Raw genomic sequence first — 8,925 nt, forward strand, 5'->3', positions numbered from 1 at the left:
TAGAAGGGAAAAACAGAATCAAATCAGAGGTGATATCCATAGAAAATGAAGGAAAAACTTTATTCAGGCAGGAGCCATTACTCCTACGGCTGCTTCATGGAAAAACAGCAGTTTGACTATTGCACGCTACATTCCCACCCCTTCAATACGTCAAACAAGATGTCTGGTCCTTTTATCTGCAATATTACAATCAAAATTAAAGGAGGAGAGGAAAGAAAGAAACAACAACGGAGTGCAGTATGTGTGGCGATCTGGGCTTTCAAGTCTATTTATTCCAGTGCACAAAATGTCTAATACGTTTTCAGCATCGGTAAATTCACATTTACCCTAATTATTGCTCTCAGTTTATTCACTTTTACAAAGTTCAGTTTCAAGCACTATACATGCTAATTTATTGTTTCCATTTAAGCAATGACTGAATTTTATCATATGAGTTGGCCATTTTGTTCAGATATTGCAGCAGAGCGTATTATGAGAATGTAAAAGTTGAGAACACAAAGGAAGAGTGCGATTGGTGCTTCACTATTCAGCAGAAAAATGGAGTTTCTAATGATAAGCTTGTAATCAGAGATTCTATTAAAAGGATAGTTTCTGGAGTTGAAGAGGGCGCAAACATGATCACCCACAATAGCAAATGCAAGAGGAATTCCTGAAAATCTTCTGCCGACATCGATGGACAGATAACCAAAGAGCTGAAGAAGCAGGGGCTTCCTGAAACTACATTCAGTACTGAAAGGAGAATTGTGAAGAAATATAAGCTTCTTAATGAAATTGTATGTTGATTGCGAAAGTTTACTTTGTAAATGACACATTTTTTCCCAAATAGAGAGTGTTGACATTTATTGTGTAAAACTATCTCTTCAGTTTAATATTTTATGAGACTACACCGTTTATGAACAGAGGAGATTCACTTTGCAATTAGGACTTCCTTTGTTTCATGATGATATTGTACGAGTACTTAGATTTGCTCTGGTGTTTTTTTTTTTTATATACATAATATTTAGTCTACATAGGTGATGCTTTCCATTTTTATTCATTTGTAATGTAAAACGTAAAATTTATTATAATACATTTTATAGTTTTTGTAATAATGTAGGGTCTGTTTGGTTTGTGGAATCGTAGTTATAATATATTTTAAAGTTTTTGTAATAATGTAGGGTCTATTTGGTTTGTGGAATTGTAGAACTACACCAAATCAAGGTTTACTTGAATCATTTGTTTCACTGGGAAGATGAGTGTGAAGACACATTTTTATGGATAAGCTTGGAGTTGGAGGCTCCAAAAAGTAGTCCAATAAATCGTTTTTACACTCCTAAACAATATAACCAAGTTTGTATTTTTATTTCCTACTTGCTAGTAGGAAGTTGAAAAACTTGGTTTTGAGACAAAATTAGATGTCCGATATTCTAATTCCATTTTGTTGATTTTGAAACAAACACAAAACTTTTCAAATCTAGATTTTGAAAAAGCCAATTCTTGTCATCTTCCATGAACCAAAAAGTTAGCATGCATTATTTTCCTCTTTATGTTTTCTATTATTTTAGTAATATTTTATCAAGTATAATCTGAAATGTTTTTGATTTAAAAGCAGCCAAAACTAGGGGGCTGGCCCTTTAACAATCAAACTAGTCAACAACTAGTAGATAACCATCAACCAAAACTACCCCCTACCACTTAATAAAATAAAAACAAGGTTCAAATCCATAACTAAAAGAGTATTAGCAGGTCTAACATACACACTACATGTATAAAAACTAGTAAAGCTATAGTAATATATAAACAAAGGCATTATAGCCTTAAACCCCATCAAGTTCAAAAACCAACAAATTAACAACATAAAAACAAAAGAGAGAAAACCATTAAGGCTTCATAGCCTCTCTCTTCCATAGGATGATCTTAGTTCAATCTTCCACAAGGAAGTCAAACAACATTTTTCTATCCTCCTTTGGTAGGTTCCCCTCTGAGTCCTTAAGCAGGTTCAGTGTGGTAGCAACAACATGTGTCACTTTGATAGTGAACTTTGTCAATAGGCGCATTCTCTCCTCTAGTGCATGAATTCTTTCCTAAACCTCATTGCTAGCCTTCTTTGTGATCTCCACATTGACCTCCTACTTGTCACCAGAAAAACCATTCAACTACATCATAGTAACTTCCTACACAATTGGGGGGTTAGCATTATCCTTGGAAAAAACCTTAATAGAGGAGGAAATTGCTATGGGGGAGGGAACTCTATCAACCATATCAGGGAACTGGCTAGCCTAATGGTTTTTGAAACACATGACACCTCCTTTCTCTCCTTCAACACCTCATCCAAGCTAGACTGAGAAGAATCTGATATCCCCTCTTCCTCCTCCTCCATTCTCCCTTCTCCAAAAGTCGAAGCATTCTCTTTCATCCTCCATTTGGGGTGGCCTGTGTCTTCCAAATCTATCTCCTCTTGTGAGTGCTTTTTCAATTTCCTTTTAGCATTAGATTTTGCTAACCTTCTTGATCTCCTCATCCCCCTCTTTCCCCCTCTTCCAACTCCACCAATTCTTTCTCTTTCCCTTTTTCTTGTCACCCTTTTTTCCAAGAGGAGTAGGTTTTAATTCCATAGGGAACTTGCTAGGCGAAGGTTGTGGGGAAGGGGTTTTGGGACCCATGACCCTAAGGGGGACCAGTAGGGGGTTGGGATGAGCCAGAATATCAACTTCCACTATCCTAGGGGGGACCAACGCTAGGTGGAACATATACAGTCAAAAAATTAACCATTGATGTAAAATGGTAAAATTAACCCCTTTTCTCATTTTTTTCTTTTACATCAGTAATCGTGTCTTCTAAATCATGCAATAGAAAGAATGGAATAGAAATTAAATCATGGTGGTGAAAATAATTTAGGAGGGAAAAGTGGTAGTAATAATAGACACCATACCTCCCTCCCAGTGTTAGGTACTTCATCAACATCACACAGACTTCATTCCATGGCTTAGAAAGCTTCTCCCACATGGAACCACCTCTATACAAAATAGGTTCCTCTCCATCTATGAGGAAGCATTGTAGACTCGCTTCATTGGCCACCCTTGTCACGTGCTGTCACTTCCTACCCTTAATGGCCAAACCTATTGTTAGAGCAATGAATTCCTTAGAGATATGGAATGATATGCCATTTATTGTGACTCTACAGTCTTCCTAGGAATTAACAAATTGCATGGAACAATTTTCATCATGCCCATTAAGAGCTTCCATAAAATGTAGAAACTTGTCTTCCTTCAGCATATACCACAATAGTGGCTTCCTTGCAGTCTCCTCAATCGTGGATGACTCAATGCACATAAGGTCACCACCCATCTCTACAAATTTCCCTAATCCTTTCTCCTTCTTCAGAACCCAAAAACACTTGCTAAGAATGACACCACACTTAAGCCAAAAATTCCTTAGGCTACAATAATGGCCATTATTATTAGTAAATATATTAGCATCCTTAGTAGAATTTAAAGTCATGTGTCAAATGCCACCATCTTCCTCCCAATCTCTTCCATCATTCCTGATACACACAAACTATTTAAAATTTGAACCCTTTTTCTACCCAACGTACAAGCACACGCATAGGAAAATCATTAAAAAAGCTTTCCTTTAAAACTTCAAAGATCTTTCTTTTTTTGGCCATGTGAATTTATTATTCTTAGTACCCTCTCCTTCACTCCTAGCCATCTATCCTTCCTGGCTTTGTCCTTTTTGCCAACTTAGCAACATGATACAAAAATTTAAAATATGTGTCCTGCTAGGATTCATCATTCTTTATTTCTTGATTCACTAAATCTCTTTCCAAATTTGGCAAGGCATTAAATATGCCACCATACCATCTACCACACTATTTCCCTCCCAAAATATATGATTCAAATGAAGCCTATTAAAATTGGGTAATAGGAGACTAATATCTTCTATCACACATTTTATAGCCCATCCTTCTTTCATATTACCTTTAATAGTTTCTATGATAATTTAGGAATCACCTTCAATTTCCACATTTCTCCAACCCATGCTCATCACCAACTTTAGACCCCGATACAGTGCCATCACCTCCGCAGTATTGTTAGAAACTTTTTGTAGCTATCTAGAATACACCAAAATCATCCTTCCCTTGCTATCTTGGACCAATCATCCTCCTACCAAGCCTTCCTTCATGACTGCACCATCAAAATTAAGCTTAACCTAATTCAGAGGTGGAGGTTCCCATCTAGTTCTTTTCCCTGCCAATAGGTTGGAGTTGTTAATCTCCAATATCCCCTCCTCCAGTTTCCAATCCCTAGCTACTCTAACCTCTAGCTCTCCCGAGGGTAATGCTAGTTTTCTCCACTTGTTGCAACTCATATTCTCTACCATAAGTTTATATATCTTTTCCACTGTGACTTCCTTCTCTCTCTCTTCATTCCTGAACACGCTTTTGTTTCTCTCCTTCTAGACACTCCACCACACATGAGGGGGGATAACCTTCCACAACCTGACAAGGAGGGGGTAAGTAAAAGGGCATTGCCAATTCTCCACAAATTGCTTTAGATCCTTATTAAACACCCAGTCAACTTCCAACTTTTGTAAAAGCCTCCTTCAACCATTGGAAGCATAACTACAGTGCAGGAACAAGTGGAGAATATTCTCCTCCTCTGTCTTACACAAGTAGCATCTATTTGGTAATTGGAACCCCCATTTCATGAGGTTGTCTATAGTGACTATTTTCCCAAGGATAGTGGTCCACTAGAATATATTAATCTTAGGTATTGGATAACTAAACCATATATTCCCCCAATGATCAGGTTCCAAAATTCTCTGAAACATTAATTTATATGCAAACTTAAAGGAGAACTCCCTCATTAGGGTGGCTTTCCAAATGAGTTTATCATTTTGGTCAATTCTTGGGATCCTGAACCCTTCTAGCAAAATATTTAGCTCTTCTATCTATTCCCTTCCAACTATAGAATTCTTTTGCAACTCGACCTTCTTCCACATCCTCCCTAGACAAATAAAATCAGCAACCATTCCTCCCCCCTACTCTTGAAGGTGGTTGCAGAGAGGTCCAATTTTTTTTGTTTGTTAATAATTTATCTATAAGCTGTGGGTCCTCCTAGAAGTTGATCTGATTTCCATTCCCTACCAACCACCTTACACCTTCTTTCAAAAGGGTTATGTTCTTTACAATATTTCCCTATATTTTAGATCCCTTGGGGAGATCATTTCTCTAAGTGCAATGGGAGAAGTTCAAATTCCCAAGATACTTAGCCTTCAAAATATTGCATCAATTGGATTCCTCCTTTATCAAGTTCTACCCCACCTTGGTGAGAAGCACATTGTTCAAATTCTTGGTGAGAAGTGCATTATTCAAATCAACTATCTTCCTCACTCCCAAACCTCCTCCGCTTCTCGATTTACAAATCCTATCCCAATTAACCAAAAACAGCCTCACCTTCTCACTTCTCCTAACCAAAGGAAATTATGTTGTATTTTCTCCAATTTATTGACCATACTCTAAGTAATTTTGAATAGTGACATGAAGTACACAGGTGACCCATAGAGGGAGGAAATTAGAAGTTGAAGCTTTTTTACACTGCTTAGAGTTTTACCTATCCATCCAATCAACCTTTTTTCCCATCCTTTCTAGAATGCAATTCCAAGTGTTGTTACTTACATCCTTCATAGTCAAGGGGGGGGGGCTACATAAGTGTTAGGTACTCAATAGTATTACATCCTAAAATATTTACAATCTTATGCTATATATCAGGGGGGTGTTAAAAAAAGAACACTTTACTTTTATCTAGGTTAATTTTCTATCTCGCATTAGCCGCATATATATCCAACACTGACTTCCAAGCTCTGGCTTCTCCCACCAAAGGCTCCCCACTTAAGAAGACCCCCTCTTCCATCTTTCTCAAGAATGCCCTACCCAGAACTTTAGCCACCATAATAAAAAAATATGGAAAGATAGGGTCACCCTGTCTTAGTCCCCTTTCCCCACCAAAATTCCCCCAAGATGAACCATTCACCATCATAGAGTAGTTGATAGTTTCCACCATCAATTTCACCATCCTTATAATTTTTTGACTAAAAACAATTTTATCCATAACTTCATATAGGAATAAGCAATTAATCCTATCATAAGCTTTAGAGATGTCAAGTTTTAGAGCCATACCTAGATTACTAGTTTTCTCTATCAAGTGCAACATTTCATGAGTTGTTATGGCAGCATCAAGGATTTGACGACCCAAGACAAACCCATTCTGGGTTTTCCCAATGAATTTATGTAGCATTGGTTTTAACACATTCACCAAGATTTTTAAGAAAATCTTATAAGTAGTGTTGCAGAGGCTGATCGACCTAAAATAAGAGAGGACCTCTAGGTCTTTAACCTTTCGGATCAAGGAAATCACTGTTTTATTGAGTTGTTTGAGGAGTTTCCTAGTTCTAAAGAAGTCACAAGCCACCCAGAGGAGATCCAATTTAATAACATCCTAGAATTTTTGGAGGAACGTTGGGGGAAAACTGTCAGGTCCCAAGGACTTATAGGATTTTATATAGAAGACAGTTCTGCGAACTTCCTCCTTAGTGACTATTCATGCTAATTCCTCATTTTCTTTAGCCAAAATTACCATGGGCATGGAATTAATCATCATACATGCCTGTCATCTTCCCTAATATTTCTGTGCTCTTCCAAATAAGAGTTCTTGAAATAAACAGTTACCCAATTACCTATTTCTTCAATTTTTTTAAGCTTCACATTATTTTCATTCTTAATATTATCAATAGTATTCCTCCTTTTATGGATTGAGGCCAATCTATGAAAAAATGTAGTATTCCTATCTCCCACCTTGAGCCATAAAACCCTAGATCTCTACTTTCAAAAGGTCTCCTCTCTGATCATCATATCTTTCTAGACCTTTCTATATTTGTCCTCTTCCTAAATCATATTTTCCATGGCTAGATCCTCCCCTATTTCTTTTTGAAGTTTTTCTAACTTTTCTTCCACCTCTACCTTACTTTTAAAGATATCACCAAAATATCTCTTCTTCATGGGCCGCACATTCCTTCTAACATTCTCCAGTTCAACAGAAAGTCTATACATAGGCATTCCTTCCACACATATCCCCCACCATTCCGCCACCCTAGCACTGAAATAAAGATGGGATTGCCATATAATTTCATATCTAAAAGGTCTTGGGCTCCCTTGAGACTCTTCTTTCCAATTAAAAAAGATGGGAGCATGATCCAAGATAGTCTTGGGTAATCCCATGAGAGAGGAGGAAGTAAGGCCTTCCTAACCAATTGGAACCAAAAGTCTATCAACTTTGACTTAGATAAGGTCAACTCTTTTCCTATTATTTGACCATGTGAACTTCACGCTGCGTATCTCCATATCCATTAAATCATTTTTATTGATGAATTCAGCCAAATCCCTCATGCTATCATTAAAATCCACCATTCCTCTAACCTCCTCCAATGGGTACAGAGGTGAATTGAAATCTCCCATACAAAAGGTATTTTTAATTTGAGAAAGAAACACAAACAACTCCTCCCAAAGAAAAACTCTTCCTTGCCTAGTATTAGGAGCATACACATTGATAATATTCCATATCTTATCACCCTTCTTATCTAGAATAGTGAAGTAAACTTCCTTTACTAGAACTTGGGTTCCAGAAAGTAGCTACTCCTCCTGACGCCCCCTCCACTTCACTATAAGAGAACTCAACCCCTGGCCAAAGATTACTAGCAATACTTTTCAAATTAGTCATGGTCATTTTAACTTTTTGTATCAAAAGGATATCAATATTCAGAATAAATAGTTGTTGTTCGAGAGCAAACTGCTTTTGAGGGCTATTCAACCTCCTCACATTCCTTGATAGAATAATAATTTCCTACCCTTTGTCAAGGACTCCAAGGTGGGTTTTCCTTCCACTTGCCACCTCCCTTGCCATCTGCTTCATTCTTCTACTATGTTTCCCAAACTTCCCTACATCCATCTTTAACTCCATCACCACCTCATATTTCTTTGAGACTCTAGTCTGCCTTCTCTAAGTTTTCCAATTCTCTTCCCCTACCTCCAAAAAAGCTAGAAAATCAACCCTCTTAGGACTTGGCAAATCCTCTTCACTCCAGCAAAGGATTCTAGCCACCTCCCCTGCTTTCGTCAAGTCTATTGCCTTTCCTTTATCTCTCTCATCCCCTAGCACTTCCTCCAACACCAAGTTTCTTGAAGGACTACTTAGGAGCTCTTCAATACTTTTTAGAAAGGGTAGGTTTCTTCTTCTAAGGAAATCTCCCCTTCCTCTAACCCACCCAAATTTCCTTCTAGTACACCAGGCTTCTCAGAGACCTTTATCCCACAAGTTTCCCCCTTATTCTAGTGGAGCTCCAAAGGTTCTATCCTAACCCCCACCATTTTTTCTTGAGGGTTAACATTCTTTCTAACACTTTCCTAGGGAAAGAAGTATGTCCCTACTCTTCCTGCTCTCTAACTCCTTTAACTAGAAGCACATCTCCATCTTCCTCTGCATTCAGAGGAGCCACCTCCACTTGCTTTTCCCTTTCTATCCCTTCCTCTTCCAACTTATTGATCTTTTTTCAATCCACAATCAAATGCCCAAATAATGAGAATTTCTACCAGAATAGCCCTACATTTTTGTAAATTATGGGTTGCACAATTTCACCCCACTTCAAGCTCAAAGTAATAGACTCGGGTAAGGAAGTGCCTATAGCCACATTCACACTGAATCTTGTATATACCAACCTAGACCTCTATATAGTGACTATATCTACAAAAACAAAAAGTTTGAAGCAATTTCTAATTAATTTTAGGATTCTTTCATTCTAGAACTTGAGTGGAAACCCTGATAACTTGACCTAGACTGGTGCCATCTGATTTAGCTCTTTTCCCAGATCTAGTACTAGATATCACTTACC

The 8,925-nt window shown here is 37.7% G+C and overlaps 1 long non-coding RNA gene across 1 annotated transcript; it reads left to right on the forward strand.

The window, feature by feature from the left end:
• The first annotated feature begins 200 nt into the window (after positions 1-200).
• Positions 201-897, forward strand: LOC149528962 (uncharacterized). The gene is made up of 2 exons (XR_016359253.1): positions 201-310; positions 452-897. It is a non-coding gene; the product is annotated as an uncharacterized LOC149528962 (long non-coding RNA).
• Positions 898-8,925: the final 8,028 nt, after the last annotated feature.

The sequence above is a fragment of the Cupressus sempervirens genome, chromosome 11 (assembly GCF_028749045.1).
Source record: "Cupressus sempervirens isolate cs-2001-9-10 chromosome 11, ASM2874904v1, whole genome shotgun sequence".
In the NCBI taxonomy this organism is placed as follows: Eukaryota; Viridiplantae; Streptophyta; class Pinopsida; order Cupressales; family Cupressaceae; genus Cupressus; species Cupressus sempervirens.